The 17,966-nt window shown below is 40.5% G+C and overlaps 1 long non-coding RNA gene across 1 annotated transcript; it reads left to right on the top strand.

Moving 5' to 3' along the window:
• The first annotated feature begins 10,518 nt into the window (after nucleotides 1-10,518).
• Nucleotides 10,519-17,743, top strand: LOC119520889. The gene is made up of 3 exons (XR_005214229.1): nucleotides 10,519-10,663; nucleotides 15,333-15,739; nucleotides 17,402-17,743. It is a non-coding gene; the product is annotated as an uncharacterized LOC119520889 (long non-coding RNA).
• The last annotated feature ends 223 nt before the right edge of the window (nucleotides 17,744-17,966 follow it).

The raw sequence follows: 17,966 nt of genomic DNA on the forward strand, positions 1-17,966 counted from the left end.
GGAAGGATTCTCTTTCTGCAGATTGTCTATATTACTGCTCAGAACCACCAAAATCCACAAAACAGTGAGGCTGCTGAGAAAACACATAAGGGTTGTGTGATGGTTAGGTTCATGTGTCAACTTGGCCAGGTGATTGTACCCAGGTGTCTGGTGAAGCAAGCACTGGCCTAACCTTTACTGCAAGGACATTTGTGGCTGATTAATAAACCAGAAAGCTGGTTTATTAAATCATCAGTAAATTGCAGCTGTGACTGATTACATCAATAAAGGGCATGTCTTCCACAATGAGAGAATGCAGTTAGCTGGATTTAATCCAATCAGTTGAAGACTTTTAAACAAGACAGATAGAGGACCTTAACTTCTTCTTCAGCTGACCAGTGAAACATTTCCTGAGGAGTTCATCAAAGTTGCCAGTTCATTGCCTGAGGAGTACACTGAACATCTTCATTGGAGTTGCCAGTTTGCTGCCTGAGGAGTTCATTGAACATCTTCATTGGAGTTGCCAGTCTGCTGCCTGCCCTATGGAATTTGGATTCCTGCATACCAACAGTTGTGTGAGACACTTTTATACAACTTACATTTATAGATATCTCTTGTTGATTCTGTTTCCCTAGAGAACCTTAACTAACACAAGTCACCTTTGGGACATTAGAAGAATGGTGTGATTAATCTGTTTTCCTTTATTTCATCTACACAATTTACCTAATGAGAGGGTAAATATCTTATAAAATAGGAATAAATTCATTAGACTTATCATGATTGGCATTCCAGTTAATCAAGGAGGGTTTTCAGATTCTGTGCCTCCTGAAGTTGTCAATGACATTAAAAGAGAGTTTGCCTTTAAAACAGTATTTTTGCTAAAGAAAGACAGAAATCCTGAGCTCCACAGTGTAGATGCAGCATACTTAATAAATGGTTTGCTTCATTTTCTTTCCCAATATATTTGAGTTCTGTCAGAGAGAATTTTTACCAGGAGGAACAGACCTCCTTTTAACAGAAATTAAATGGAATTAAATGGCCAAAATACACCTAAGGTGCTCCTACAACATTTAGATTGTAAAATTGGAAAGGAGTTTTTTGCAGTATGATTTTCTACATGTGCCTGAATGCCCTATACTGTTGCTGGGAAGGGATTTGTTCACTAAATGAAATGCTCAAGTTGTATTTTCAAAAGGAGAAATATCTATCTGAGTGCCTCCAGACAAAGGACTGCATCTGCAGGCTGCCCCTTTATGAGCTGAAGAACCTGAAAAATAACCAGTCCTGGCTCAAATACTAGAACATGTTGCCTCTGAGGTATGGTCATCTGGCACTCTGGGAAGAGTTGTAACTGCCCATCCAATAAAACTTGAGCTCAAGGTGAGATTAAATCAACCCAAGTTATGTCAATATCCTTAGTGAGGAAAGGCATTAAACCAGTAATAGAAATTTTGAAAGAAAGTAGCCTCATTTGGTCTTGCCAGTCTCCATGTAACATGCCTATACTTCCAGTCTTAAAACCTGGCACTAATGTAGAATATAGATTTGTCCAAAATTTAAAGGCTATAAACAAAATTGTGTAAGACATTTATCCAGTTTTGCCTAATCTTTACACTTTATTGACAACTCTGGGAACTTAAAATGGTCCTCTGTATTAAACTTAATGGATGCTTTTTTTTTGCATACCTGTGGACCTTGAATCCCAAGAACCATTTGCTTTTGAATGGAAAGATCCAGACACTAAAGTTAAGGAGCAACTTACATGGACTGTTTTATCACAAGGATTTAAGAATTCTCCCACGCTCTTTGGAGAATTCTTAGCAAAAGATTTGCATGATTTCCAACTGCATCAAGGGGTCCTTTTGCAATATGTAGATGACATTTTAATAGCCAGCAAAACTGCTGAAGATTCAGATGTAAATACTGTTAAGACTCTGTATTTTCTAAATGATAGGGAATAGAAAGTGTTTCAGAGGAAAATTCAAATTACTAAACCCTGTGTAAAGTATTTAGGATATTTGCTCTCCTGAGGTCAGAGAACCCTCCTGCCTGATAGGCAACAAGCCCTGATGAATATTTCAGCCCATAAGACAAAGAGGCCATTACAGGAATTCCTAGGAATGACCAGTTTCTGCTGCATCTGAATCCCTGATTTTGGGCTTATTGCCAAAATGTTGCACATCACTGTGCAGGGCTCAGACAGAGAAGCCCTGTAATGGACTGCAGAGTGTAATCAGGCCTTTCATCAAATTAAAGAAAAGCTGAGCACTGCTCCAGTCATGGGGGTCTGCCTGACATGTGCAAGCCTTTTGATCTGTTTCTACGTGAAAGGCTGGGAATAGGGCTTGGTGTTTTCACACAAAATTTTGGGGGACATTGATATCCATAGCATATTTTTCAAAGAAACTGGACACAATATCACAGAGATGGCCAACTTGCCTTCAGGCTGTGGCTTCCTCTTGTGATATTTTACCAAAAGCTACAAAATGTACCTTGGGTCAGGAGGTTACAGTACACAATCCATACACTGTGCTCTAACTGCTTCAGCAAATTGGAGGTTACTGGCTAACTGCTGGCAGGCTGGGAAAATATCACACTATATTATTAGACAACCCTAATGTGCAACTTTTGAGTTCTACAATTTTAAATCCAGCTACATTGTTACCTGAATCTGAGGGGCCTGCTTTGCATGACTGCATTTAGGTGATTGAGGAAGTGTTCTCTAGTCAACCAGATTTGGGGGACAACCCTCTAATGAAAACTGAACTGGAAATGTTCTGGATGGGAGCAGTTTTATGAACCATGGACAATGATGTTCAGAATATGCCATAGTAACCCTGACAGATGTGCTAGAAACCAACCCCTGTCACCAGGTACATCAGCCCAGAAAGCTGAACTTATTACCCTGACTGGAGTGTTGATCATTGGACAAGGTAAGAAAATAAATATTTATACAAACTCTCTCTATGCCTTTTCTGTAGTGCATGCTCATGGTGCAATTCAGAAGGAAAGAGGACTTTTAACCACAAATAATAAATTAAGCACCCAGAGTCCATATTAACTTTATTAGAAGGTGTACTGCTGCCATCAGAAGTTGCCATGATGCATTGTTTGGGGCATCAGAAGTCAAACAGATATCTAGCAAAATGGAATCATAAAGCAGATTTGGCAGGAAAGGCAGCTGCTAGGATACTTTTCAAACCCCAAAGCATCAAGGAATTAGCTCTTTTCCAGACTTCAGACCTCTCGTCATTCACCCCACTTTATGAAACAAAAGATTTAGACAGAGCTAAAGAATGTAGATTTAATATCAAGACAAAAAGGATCATTGCAGTTGAAGTTAGGCCAAGTTTTAATACCTTTGTTGTCATATATGCACCAGGGAATTCATTATGGAAAAGAAGCTTTTGCAACCTGTATCAGAGGGCACATTGCAGGACAAAAATCTAAGCAACAATCCATAAAGTGATGAGCAAATGTGTCCTATGTCATAAAAATAACCCAAAACCTAGCAGACCCCCTTTGACAGTAGGAGTGCAGTCTCATGGGTTCTCACCCAGAGAAGATTGTCAAATAAACTTTACAGTGATGCAGCTAGAAATTTCTGCTACCTCCTAGTATTAGTTGACACATTTTCAGGGTGGGTAGAAGCCTTCCCACCCACAGTGAAAGAGCAAGCAATGTCACAAATGTATTGTTGAAAGAAATAATACCTAGATTTGGGGATCCATTCACTGTTATGAGTGATAATGGCAGTGCCTTTGTTTCAAAAGTAACTCAGTAAATTTCATAGGAATTTCAGATAAAGTAGAAATTACATGCATCTTGGAGAACTCAATCAACTGGGAAGACTGAAAAAAAGGAATCATACTCTGAAAAAACTATTGCTAAAATATGTCAAGAAATTAACGTCACCTGGGACAAGATAGTGCCTCTTGCCTTCCTCAGAATCCAGGTTGTCCCTAGAAGTGGACCAGATTTGACTCCTTTTGAAATGGCCTATGGGAGACCCGTCCTCAAAAATGCAGTTGAGAATACATCTGTGCAAACCCTGAATGATAAATTGCCAAGGGATGCAGTCGTCTTCCTGGGGAGTACTATAAAGATGATTTCTGAGTGTGCTGATAATCAGCTTTCTTCCTCTACAGATACAGCCTTACATCCTTATGAGCCAGGAGACCAAGTGTCATTAAGTGTTATTGAAAACATGAAAGAATAAACACCCTGAAGATCAACTTACCCCCAAGTGGGATGGACCTTACATTGTGTTGCTAATCACTCCATTTTCTCTCAAACTGCAAGGGTATTAAGACTTGGATTCACCATTTGCAAGTTAAGCCAGCTCCAGAGGAGAAAGAAGTATAAGAAAACACCACTTTCTCATGTGCCCCTACTGCTGATTTAAAATTAATCTTCCAGAAGCTGAGATGGAGGCATAGAGAGAAGTGGAAGACTGTCAGTCCCCCTGGAACAATTCATAAATGAGCAAAAAACTAGTAAATAACCTGGAATAACTGTGGGGAGACAAACATGACTGTACACTCATCATCCACCAACCTGATTTGGGAGGAATGCCCAAGATCACAGCATAAAATCTGTAACTAAAAACTGGACCCAAGCTGAGAGCCAAGAGCTGAGAGCCCCTCCCTCACAGAAGCCTCACAGTGCTAGAGAGAAGCACTGTGAACAAGCAAGTGGACCTCAGCCCAGATCCAACTGGGGTTTTATTATTAACTGCTCAATACAGACAGCAAATCTCCAACAAGCACACAGAGGCTTTTGGTGACAACTGACCTTGGGAAAGTTGGGGGACATAACTGTCTCAGGACAGGGAGCCCAGAGGATCAGGTGCTATCTCTGGCTGATGGGTGAATCTTGGAGCTTTCTGTCCCTTTCTCTGTGGAGAAAGCCTCAGCTGTTTGCAGCCTGCAGCATTTTGCAGTAAAGAAAGCCTCAGCCATTTTAAAATTGCAACAATTTGACCAGAAGAATCAGAGAAACAAAGAACATATTGATATGCAGATGACCTCTCTGGAGGGGGCATAGCTTCCCAAGAGGAAAGGGAGGGTAACAGCTCTACTGTCTGCCTTACTGGAAGCAGACCCCAAAGCCTAAGGGAGGAGAGCCACAGGCCACACCCCCTTACACCAGCTACTGACAGGCTGACAGGTGCACCTGCTGGGCAGAAAAGCACAGGGCATGTCAATCCTCTAAGAAAAACCATCAGGGAAACTGGATACTCTATATTTCCTCCTTCTGAGACCTGAGCCTGTTCTCTTCTGGGAAAAACTGATTGGGGTGGCCTAGGAGGTCAGATGCCTAGACAACAGAAAACTACAACCTACACAAAGAACAACAAAGTTATGGCCCAGTCAAAGGAACAAACATACACCTCAACTGAGATACAGGAATTTAAACAACTAACAGTAAATCAATTCAAAATGTTTAAAGAAGATTTGGCAAAAAACATAGAGGCTGTAAAGAAAACATTTGGCATACATAAGGCAGAAATCAAAAGTTCAAAAAAACAACTAGTAGAATCTATGGAAATGAAAGGCACCAACGCAAGAGACAAAAGACACAATGGAAACATAGAACAGCATATCTCAAGAGGCAGAAGAAAACACTCAGGACCTGGAGAACAAAACACCTGAAAGCCTACATGCAAAGGAGCAGATGGAGAAAAGAATGAAAAAATATGAGCAACATCTCTGGGAACTTAAGGATGAAACAAAGTACAAGAATGTATATATCATTAGTGTCCCAGAAAGAGAAAAGGGAAAAGGGGCAGAAGCAATAATAGAGGAAATAATCAATGAAAATTTCCCACCTGTTATGAAAGACATAAAATTACAGATCCAAGAAGTGCAGCATATTCCAAACAGAATAGATCTGAATAGGCCTATGCCAAGACACTTAATAATCAGATTATCAAAAGTCAAAGACAAAGAATCCTGAAAGCACCAAGAGAAAAGTGATCCATCACATACAAAGGAAGCTTAATAAGACTATGTGTGGATCTCTCAGCAGAATCCATGGAAGCAAGAAGGAAGTGGTGTGATATATTTAAGATACTGAAAGAGAAAAACCACCAACCAAGAATCCTATATCCTGCAAAGCTGTCCTTCAAATATGAGGGAGAGCTCAAAATATTCTCTGACAGACAGTGAGAGACTTTGTGAACAAGACACCACCCTACAGGAAATACTAAAGGGAGCACTACAGAGTGATAGGAGAAGACAGGAGTGGAAGGTTTGGAACACAATTTTGGGAGATGGTAGCACAGCAATATAAGTACACTGAACAAAGATAACTATGAATATGGTTGAGAGAGGAAGGTTGGGAAAATGTGAGACACCAGAAGAAAGGAGGAAAGATAAAGACTGAGACTGTGTAACTCGGTGGAATCTAGAGTGTTCAACAATTGTGATAAAATGTACAATATGTTCTGAGGGAGAACAAGCAAATGTCAACCTTGCAAGGTATTAAAAATGGGAAGGCATTGCAGGAGAGATGCAATCAACATAAACTAGAGACTGTAACTAACAGAATCATTGTATTATTGTTCCTTTAATGTAACAAAGGTGTTATACCAAGGTAAATGCAGATAAGAGGGGGGTATAGGGAAGGCATGTTAGACACTTGACATTGACGGTGTTGTGTGACTCTTTACTCTACTTTGATTTAAGTTTATTTTTCCTTTTGCTGATTCCTAGCTGTCATTTTTTTTTCCTCTTTCTTTTGCCTGTCTACCTTCTTTGATTCTTCCTCCTGCCTTGTGGAAGAAATGTAGATGTCCTTATATAGGACATAAATATGTGACCATACAGTGAACCATCAATCATTTACTTAGGATGGAATGTATGGTGTGTGAAGAAAACCATCTTAAAAAAAAGGAGTTGATGACAAAACCTTGAGGGCAATATACTGAGTGAAATAAGCCAGACACATAAGGACAAATATTGCAGGGTGTTACTGATAGGAACTAATCATAATATGTAAACTCATAGACATGAAATATAAGGTACCAAGATATAGGATGAGGCTTAAGAATGGGGAGCAGTTGCTTAGTATGAGCAGAATGTTCAACTAGGTTGAACTTAAATGTTTCGAACTGAACAGAGGTGTCAGTAGCAAGATGTGAGAATAACTAACAGTGCCAAGTGGTGCATGAACAAGGTGGAAATGGGAAGCTCAGAGTGATATATGTCACCAGAAGGAAAGTTGGATGTCAAAAGATGGGAGTGTATAAAACTGAATCCTATGGTGGGCAAATTTCATGATTAACTGTACAAATATTAGAAATCTCTTCCATGAACCAGAACAAATGTATGACAATACAACTAGAAGTTAATAATAGAGGGGCATATAGGGAAGAAATATATGCCTACTGCAAACTATATACTACAATTAGCAGTATTTCAAATATTCTTTCATAAACAGTAACAAATGTACTATACCAACACTACGAGTCAACAATTGAGGGTGGTTGGTTAGGATAAGGGAGGATTTGTTCCTTTTTTTTTTTCATCTTTCACTTTATTTCTTGTCTGGAGTAATGAAAATGTTCTAAAAATTCAACAAAAATTAAGTGTGGTGATGGATGCACAGCTGTGTGAGGGTACCAGGGGCAACTGATTGTACACTTTGGAACTTTGGATAATTGTATGGTATCTGAACAATCTCAATAAAAATTAAAAAAAAGAAAAACATACTCTTCCATAAATTGCTTAAAACAGCATAATGATTAGGATTAAGTTATATATCCTTTGCCTTTTTCTTCTATTCTATTTTGTGCAAGGCAATATTTTCCTAAAATGAACTGCAACAGTAGCAGATATCCACCAGAGGAATGATTGCTGGATTTGTACTTATTTACCTACTGCTGGAAGTTCAAGTTTGCCCTGGGCTATCTTACCTTTCTTAACACAAAGTTGGTCGGATTGGTTAATCCTAATTTATCCTACTATCCCACTTTTCTGTGCATGGCATGACCTTCCAACACCCAGTCTGAGCCCTAATATAAGCCCTTGGGAAAGCCTTCAGTTTAACTTCACAGTGTCCCATGAAAATTACATCCTGTCTAAGTTAGAAAACTATTTCTCATCACCCCCCTTGTATACCTCAGTTTGGGATGGGAAAGGGTGTCTAATAGCAAAAAACAGGGTGCTATATGATAATGCCTCCCTTTGTGTAGAATAATGAAACACTTCTGCCCAACCTAAATTTGTAGGAGATATCCTCCATTCAAAGTATGATAAAATCATCTATCCTTGGAAAGATTAATGTTCCAGCATGAAGCCGTTAAAGCCTTGGAATCTAATCCCACAGCTAGCCTCTGTAGGAAAAGTGTTACCCACCTTTTGCCCCCAGCTGGAGCCAGGTGGCTCTGCAGGTCTAACTTCTGGCCATATTTGCCATATAACTGGATAGGGAGACGCACTATCAGATACCCCTTTTTGCCTGGCAAATATTTAAATGTCTACCTGAAACACCAAGTAATGTAAAGGCCTTAAAGTCCCATTTAAGTTTGCATAAGAAAGCCTTATACTCTGCCAGGACCAACAGAGCCTTGTGATAGTGGGAATGGCCTTTAGCTATCTTCCTCCCAGAAGGGGATGCATTAGATGCTCTTTCACAAGTTACTGCCCTGGCTAAGGCACAGCTCAGTTTATGCAAAACACCAAGCAAGGCCTCAGTCTGTTAAATGAAGAAGTTGCTCAAATGTGAAAAGTTGTTCTTCAAAATGGAATGGTTTTAAATCTACTGACAGCAGCTCAAGGAGGGACCTGTGCTCTCATTGGCATTGTGTTGCACCTATATACTAGATGAATATCATAATATCTCCTTAATATTAAATCATATGCAGGATGATATTGATAGTTTTAAAGATTATAGTAAACTGGCCTCATTTTCTGAGTGGTTAATGAACTTACCCATGAAATGGAGAGTACCCCTTATTAGCATGACTTTCATTCTGCTTGCCTTATGCTTGTCCTGTTGTTGCCTGTATTGTATCTGTGGGTTTATGTCCAGAGAATCTTCCAGATTAATATAAGAACCTCTTTGCCCTTGCTCAGCAGGAAGCAGTTACCTGAGCTAGACCTTTGCCCACTTTCACTTTTATAAGAGATGCTCATAAGATACTGTTTCTTAAGAATAAGAAAATGTCTGGTAAAGGGGAATTTGATAGTTGGATTAGTAGAAAATAGTCAATATAATTCTTTAGCTGGAAAATGCTTAGTATAGTCTTCAATAGCCAATAGGAAAAAAAAAAAAACCTGTTTATTAAGATCTCTTCATTCAAGCAGCCTTGAGATATTCTGACCATGAAAAGCCCTTGTTAAAATAACTTGCTGCTGCTCTAATCTCAATGACAACAAAAACTTGCTCTCTGCTCCCAGAAACTTTCCTAGTGTTGCCCATTGGAGGAAACCACTGTATAGTTTGATAAAGCACTGGCTTTTTGAAAAACAAACCTGAATGAGGGGAGGACTTCAAGATTACAGGAAAATGCTGACAGAACAGCTTTCTCTCTTCTATTATTTTTTCCTTTCTGCTTCCTTCTGGCCATTTCTTTGTCTACTTGGGGTTATAAAATCCAAAACAATTCTTCTTACTCTGAACTGGACTTGAAAGGATTTTCTTTCTTCCAGTTCCTTGTTGATGCATCTTAAATAAACTCACATTCTCACCAAAGCAAAGAAACTTGTTTCTCTGTTTGATGCAGGATCAAGTGGGCCTATCTGGGACCATGTCTTCTAATGGTAACATTAGAATCTTAGTATTACAAAAATAATGTTAACCTCACAGAACTCTGAAAAGGTCCTGGGGACTAAAGACTACACTTTCATATTTATTGGTTATTCTAAGAATATTTTCCCTGAAGGTGATTTTTAACTATTTTCACTTTAATGGGCTCTATTTCATAAAACTTACTAAAACACACATGCACACACAATGTGATACAAAGTGAGGGCTGAACAAATCATCTGGAATATATTCATTTTCTGCTGCTCTTGTGAAAATGTAGAAACTATGAAGTCAGAACACGGGAAGTTGAAAGACAAAAGTCATAGGAGACCTGATTTTGCAGCTCCAGGAATCATCTGTGAGAAATTTCCATACAACTTTCTAGTAAACTATAAATCTCTGGAAAAATATCTCTTTGACATGTCTGAAGCAATAAGAAGGGCCATGATGGTTGTCCAACTGTCTGTGGAGACACAGAAGTTCTCCTGGCTCAGTAGTTTATACATAGGGCCCATTTCCCAAAATCTGGAAGCCTGAAGGCAGGCACCAGGCTGGGAAAAGGCCAAAAGCTTTGCATGTCCGAAGGCAGACATCAATTTAGATAAGGGAATAGTCTCTGAGCTCTTGCTGGGCTCCTTCCATGCTCCTGTCTCCTGCCCTTGCTCTTTCCTGTTTAGCCCCAAAGAAATTGTCCCTTGATATTAAGGATATGTAAATACACCTTATGGCTTTAGAAAAAATGTACCCTCCATAAAATATCTGAAAACAGTCACATAGGAAACTACCTTGTATGCTATAAAAACCTGTAGAAATGAGTAGAATAAAACTTTCTTTTGCATGAACACAGAGGACGGAGTTGGCTCCCGTCTTTCACAATTGATGTCCCAGGTGAGGCTCACCAATCCTGACCATGACGTTTGGAAGCTGTGCAGTAAGTACAAGCGAGTTGTCTCATGGTGGGTCAGAAGTTTCAGCCACTCAACAATATGGGTCAGTCTCTCAGTGTTCCCCAGCACTGGTATGTTTTAGTTTTACAACAGCTGCTGCAGGCTAGTGGAGCTTCTGTTTCAGGAGATAATTTGTATTCTTTACTGCATGATGTGGTTCAGCATAATCCCTGGTTTCCTGAGGAAAGCACATTAGACTTAGATGTGTGGGAGCACATTGGATGAAATTTAAAGTGCCACTTTGAGTGAAGACAATATGTTTCCTCTAAAACATTTAATATGTGGGCTCTTATTTGCACTACCCTGGCCCCTCTTCATATTGCTGTGACTGAGAGTTCTGAAACTGAGGTCGCTAAGGAAGAAACCACTGCTCTCCCTGATGAATCCCTCCCGCTGCCCAAACCCTTGGTGCCCACACTGCCAGCTGATAAAGGCAGTGGAGAAACTACCGTAGCCTCTCTCCTTCCTCTTTCTCCTTTACCTCCACCTTCACAGCCGCTGCCGGCCCTGGCGCCACTGCCTCCCCTGACCCCACTCCCAGAGGTGCCGTGCCTGTTTTACAAAACTGTCTGTGCAAAGCAGCATTAGCTGGTGAGCTTGTATGCCCCATTATACTTAACCAGCAAAACCAAAGAATGAGACATTACCCTATCAAACTTATAAAGAACTCAGAAAAAGTGTCTGAGAAAACGGTGCCACAAGCCCATTTACTAAAGGGCTACTGCAAGCCTTTTCTGAAAGCTATGACTTAACCCCCTGGGATTGGAATTCCTTAGCTCATACCATTCTAGAGTCTAGTGCTTATCTGCTGTGGTGTACAGAGTTTGATGAATGTTGCATGGAACAGGCAGGTCATAATCACTTAGCAAGGGTAAATATTACCACAGACCAGCTCCAAGGGTGTGGCCAATATGAAGATGTTAACCAACAGTTAAATTGGCCAAATAATGCTTATCAACAAGTGGCACTTTGTGCCATGTGAGCATGGGAGCGATTGCCAGATTCAGGGACAGATGCACAAGACTCTTTCGTTAATATCCACCAAGGCCCACAAGAGCCTTTTGTAGATTTTGTTGACCAGCTAACAAAGGCCATAGGATGACAGGTTAGCCATTGTAGCATGGCTAATATCATTCTTTTACAATTAGCCTTTGAAAATGCTAATGCAGATTGCCAAAAAGCCATGTATCCTATCCACACTAAGGCACAGACTATCGATGATCTGATCAAAGCATGCCAATTGGTGGGCACTGAAACTCACAAAGCACAAGTTTTAGCAGCTGCTATGCATGCCCCCCCCCCAAAAAAAAAAAAAAACAAAACCATGTCCAATGTGTGTTTTCCATGCAGCCAGCCAGGACATTTCCAAAGACAATGCCCTCAAAAAAACATGCCTCTGACAGGCTCCCAAAATAGGGGGGCCTCTAATAATGTCTTTAGACCCCCTAAGCCGTGTCGCCGCTGTAAAAAGGGGTTTCATTGGGCTAATCAATGTAATTCCAAATGGGATCATGACGAACCTCTATTAGACTCAGGAAACTCCCAAAGGGGCCAGCTCCAGGGCCCCTTCAACACTGGAGCTTCAATGACAAACTGCCACAGAGACAAACAGTATTTCAAGTTACCAACCCGAACAACCCGGAGTTGATGCCCTTGTGGCTGCCACCTCTGGCAGTGCAGGATTGGACCTACCCTGTCTCCATGAATTACTCATAAAGGAGTCAGATGGCATTAGAAAAGATCATACCGGTGTTTATGGGCCACTCCCTTATAGTTTAGTTGGATTGGTCTTAGGAAAATCAAGTCTAAATTCTAAAGGTCTTTTTGTTCACATGGGTGTAACTGAAGCCAATTATTGTGGTGAAATTCAAATTCTCCTTTCTTGCACGGGTATCCAGCTTTTACCCACTCAATCTGCTATTGCACAATTGCTCTTATTGCCTTTTTGGGTCCCACAGGCTAAAAATGTCATGCGCGGCACTAAAGGGTTTGGTAGCACCGGACCTAAAGTGTGTTGGGTTGAGAAAATTCAGCGCAGCTGTCCTACGTTAACCATTTACATACAGGGACTAGCCTTTCAGGGTTTAATCGACACTGGCGCTGATATTTCAATCATTAGTTTACAATCCTGACCACCCACCTGGCCAAAAGTCTTACAAGACATCCCGGTTATGGGAATTGGGGAAATAAATTCCAGTTCCCAAAGTGCAGTTTCCCTTGAATGTCACGATGCAGAAGGCCATTCTGCTACAATTCTGCCTCTAATCCTACCAATCCCTGTTAATGTGTGGGGACGTGACTTATTATCTCAATGGAATATGACAATTCAGACAAATTTATCCTAAGGGCCACTGCTCCAAATATTATCATTGAACCTTAGCCTTTAACTTGGCTCCAAGACAAACCCGTATGGGTGGAGCAGTGGCCCCTTACCTCAGATAAATTATATCAAGCTCATCAATTAGTTCATGAGAAATTAAATCTTGGGCACAGTGAGCCATCTACCAGCCCATGGAATTCTCCTATTTTTGTCATAAAAAAGAAATCTGGGAAGTGGCTCCTCTTGCATGATTTGTCAATGATTAATGCTTGTCTTGAACCCATGGGGCCCCTTCAACTGGGAGTCCCTTCACCCACTTGCATTCCACAGCAATGGCCAATAATTGTAATAGATTTAAAAGACTGTTTCTATTCTATTCCATTACACCCTAAAGACAGAAAGCGTTTTGCATTTACCTTACCTGCCATTAACAACGAGGACCCTGCCCAGCGGTTTCATTGGAAAGTTTTGCCACAGGGCATGCTAAATAGCCCTATGATATGTCAGTCTTACGTTAGTCATGCTTTATGTCCAGCTCCTGACAAATTCCCTGAATGTAAACTCATTCACTATATGGATGACATTTTGCTTAGTGCACCAACCGATAATCTCTTGGCTCATCTATTATCATTTACAAAAGACCTTCTCACAGCAGTGGGTTTGTTTATAGCCCCTGAGAAAATTCAACAAACAGAACCTTGGAAGTATCCTGGCCACCTAGTGTCCCGTGCTAACATAGTGCCCTATCATATCTGCCTTAAAATCTCTGATCAGCCTACTCTCAATGAATTGCAAAAACTCTTAGGTAATATTAACTGGCTCCGTCCCTCATTTGGTATCCCAATTTATCAATTACAGCATCTCTTCTCCTTGTTAAAGGAAGATTCCAACCTCCACAGCCTCCGCACCCTTACTGCTGACTGCTGATGAGAATTGCTTCTTGTTGAACAGGCCATTCAACATTGCTCTCTTAACCGCATTAATCCACAACGTCCTGTAACATATTTTATTTTACAGACAGATCACTCCCCCACAGGATTAATTGGACAACTTTTTCCTGCACTCTGCATTCTTGAATGGGTTTTCCTTGGACACTCCCCAACGAAATCTCTTTCCCCGTATATTGACATATTCAGCTTATCATCAAAGGTCGCAGACGTATTATTCATCTTACCAGTAATGAACCTAATTGTATTTATTTGCCTATTAACAAACATCAGTTTACTCATGTGCTTTCTTTTTCCGCCTCCTTACAAGCAGCTATGTATGATTATCCTGGACTGTTTAATTTTCAGTTTCCTGCAGATCTTTTATTAACCTTTTTTCACCTTATGCCTTTTGCCTTTCCTTACATTATTTCTACTTGTCCCATTCCTCACGTTATCACAGTTTTACTGACAGATCAGGAAAAACCGGCAAAGCAGCCATCTGGACCTCCACTCTTTCTTACATAGAGCATAATTATCCTACTACCCAACAAGCTGAACTTGGTGCTCTCATTTTAGCATTTCAAACTTTTCCACACGACCCAATCAATATCATTTCTGATTCTGCCTATGCAATTTATTCTGTACAACACATAGAAACTGCTCTTGTCAGCGCTAGCTGTTCGGCGCCTATTCTTTTATTCATTCAATTACAAATGCTAATCTGAGCCCGCCATCACCCCTTCTTTATCATGCATATTCACTCTCTACCAGGATCTTTAACATATGGTAATCAACAAGCTGATCTTGTATTATCACTTCTGCACCCCCCTCGCTGTTGAGTCTCACCAATTCTTTCATCACAACTGGCACAGTTTACAAAAACAATTTGATTTAACAGCTCAACAAGCCAGAGATATCATCCATAGCTGCCCTTCCTGCTAACTACATAATTTAGCACCACCTATCTATGACATTAATCCCCACAGCTTTCAACCCAATGCCATTTGACAGACGTATGTCACCCACTTCACCCTGTTTGGTCGTCTCCATTTTCTGCATGTTGTTATTGACACATACTCTTGATTTCTCTTTGCACTCCCTCTCTCAGGTGAAACTACAACTCATGTTTGTCACTTTCTATTATAGGCTTTTGCTGTCCTTGGACGCCCTCATCAACTTAAAATTGACAATGACCCTGCCTATACTTCTTCTCGCTTTCATACTTTTTGTTCTCAATGGTCTATACAACACATAACTGGCATTCCCTTTAATCCTACAGGACAAGCTATCATTGAACGTGCTCATCGCACTCTAAAAACATGCTTTTTAAAACAAAAAGGGGGGAATATGGATCCCTCTGCAAGAACAGCTAAAGCCCTATTCTTAATTTTTTAAATCTCTCAGATGATGGACTAACAGCAGCACAGCACCATTTCCATGTGCTGTGTGAAACAAAAAGTACAGAAATGGCAAAACCTCCTGTGATTTGGAAAAACAGACAAACTGGACACTGGGAAGGACCAGTGCCCTTATTAACCTGGGGTCAGAGATGTGCTTGTGTCTCCACCTCAGCAGATCCCCAGTGGATTCCAGCGGGACACATCAAACTGTGGCATGGCATGGATGAAGCCAAATCTGATTCCTGAACTCTGCAACCTGAAGATGGAGGGGACAGCTCCACCAACGATGAGACTGCTGAAAACTCAGCAGGCCCTGTTGATGATGTAGGGAGCCCTGAAGAAAACTACTCAAAAAGCTGAAGCAGTACTTCAAAAAACTGCACTCCTGTAACTCCAGAAACATTATTCCTGGTAATGGTGTCTACTATCCATTGCCAGAGTGTGGTAACATTTATCTTTACAATCTTATTACTCTCTCAACTTCATTGTGTTTCAGCCCACCTGTATTGGGCACACATTTTGGATCCTCCTTTATTCCACCCCATTACATGGGCAGATTCCCCCTTCCCTATTTCTAACAATGTAACCACTTGGCTGAGTGGAGTAAATGTACCACATAGTGGCCCTTTACTTAATGGCAGCCACTGGATTTTAGCAAATAGTAATATATCCTTTGCCTCCTCTGTGCTGCCCCTCTGTGTATCTCATAATGTAAAATACTGCATTAAACCCCACAATCAACTTTGGCTACATACTTCTCACGCACTCACCTTTATAGCAGTAGGGAGCATTGACTATGGACATGCAACCTCTCAAAGTAAGAGTTCCATGCCAGCCCCTAACCCTCCTTGCCCAACCAGACGTGATAAAGATATACCTACAGTGTGTCCATTAACTAGGTTGCCTGCAGTGACAAAATTCCCCATGTTCTTTCTATCCATAACTACACCATCATAGATTGGAGACCCATCGGACATCTTAAGTCCGGTAATCATACATAGTTGGTTCATTGGAATGACAATCATACATGCCTTGAAGTCAAGTCCTCTGAACCTATTGTTTGGACCAATGACTCACCAAGCTTTCCTGCTCCCCAGCTTAATTCCTGGCCACTGCAGCATACACTCTGGCAGCCTGGGCATGTTTCTCATAGAATAACTATTTGGTGTGGTATGTATAACTCTACTAACCACACAAACATGACTTTTACTCGTGACTCCACTCTAGAAGTTTTAATTTGTACCACTCATCCTTATGCCTTTTTAATTAGTGATTCTCTGAATATCACATATTCTGGTTATTACAATATTTCATTTTCAGGAAACCAATCATATTTTACTTCTTGTAATTCTAATGCCAATATCCCCCAAAAGAACATAACAAGTTTAATAGTTTTAAAAAGACAGGCTGAAATATTCATTCCAGTAAATTTAACCTGAAAGTGGCAGTCATCGTCCACTCTCACAATCCTTGAACAAGTTTTACAAAAAATTCAGGTTCCTCATTTTTTGTTCACTTTAATTGCAGTCCTTGTTTCCACAGCCATTATTTTGGCCTCAGCTACTGCCTTCATAGTGGCCATTTCCCAATCTGTACAAACAGCCCACTTTGTGAACTCTGCAATCGAGAATGTTAGTCAACAATTCCTTACTCAACAAGGCATTGATCAAAAGATCCTTACTTGGCTTCAGGCTTTGGAAGCCACTGTTGAATTCATTGGTGATAGGCAAGATGTCCTTGCCCAGCACCTTACCTTAAGTTGTTATTGACCGATGACTTCCATCTGCATAACTCCTTTGTGGTGGAATAATACATGTCACACTTGGAATGATATTAAGAAACAATTATGGGGAGCATTTCATAATAATTTAACTAGTGATGTGGATAATCTAAAAACTCAAATTTTAGAAATGCTCCATGCCACCCAAATTAATGAAGAGCATACCAATGCTATTAGTACTATACAAAATCATTTGCAATGGCTAGACCCAAGCTCCTGGGGTCACATGTTTTCTCTGCCCTCTTTAACTAAATGGCTCTTACCTATTGCTGTGTTTTGTGTTTTGCTTTTAGGATTCAGGTGTGGATGGACCAGCCTAAGAAGATGTGGCACCCATTCCTGGATCCCCCATGATATCCCTATGAATGAGCTTTATGTCACTACACCAAACTGTAACCATAATAAAAAGGGGGGAGATGTGGAGACACAGAAGTTCCCCTTGCTTGATAGATTATACATAGAGCCCCTTTCCCAAAATCTGGAAGCCTGAATGTGGGCACTAGGCTGGGAAAAGGCTGAAAGCTTTGCATGTCTGAAGGCAGACATCAATTTAGATAAGGGAATAGTCTTTGAGCTTTGCTGGGCTCCTTCCATGCTCCTGTCTCCTGCCCCTGCTCTTTCCTGTCTAGCCCCAAAGAAATTGTCCCTTGAGATTAAGGGTATGTAAATACACCTTATGGCTTTAGAAAAAATGTACCCTCCATGAAATATCTGAAAACAGTCACATAGGAAACTACCTTGTATGCTATAAAAACCTGTAGAAATGAGTAGAATAAAACTTTCTTTTGCATGAACACAGAGGAAAGTCAGCTCCCTTCTTTCACAACTGTCCATGAGTGACTCTAATATAATCCTGAT

Source organism: Choloepus didactylus, chromosome 26, assembly GCF_015220235.1.
Source record: "Choloepus didactylus isolate mChoDid1 chromosome 26, mChoDid1.pri, whole genome shotgun sequence".
NCBI classification, from domain to species: Eukaryota; Metazoa; Chordata; class Mammalia; order Pilosa; family Megalonychidae; genus Choloepus; species Choloepus didactylus.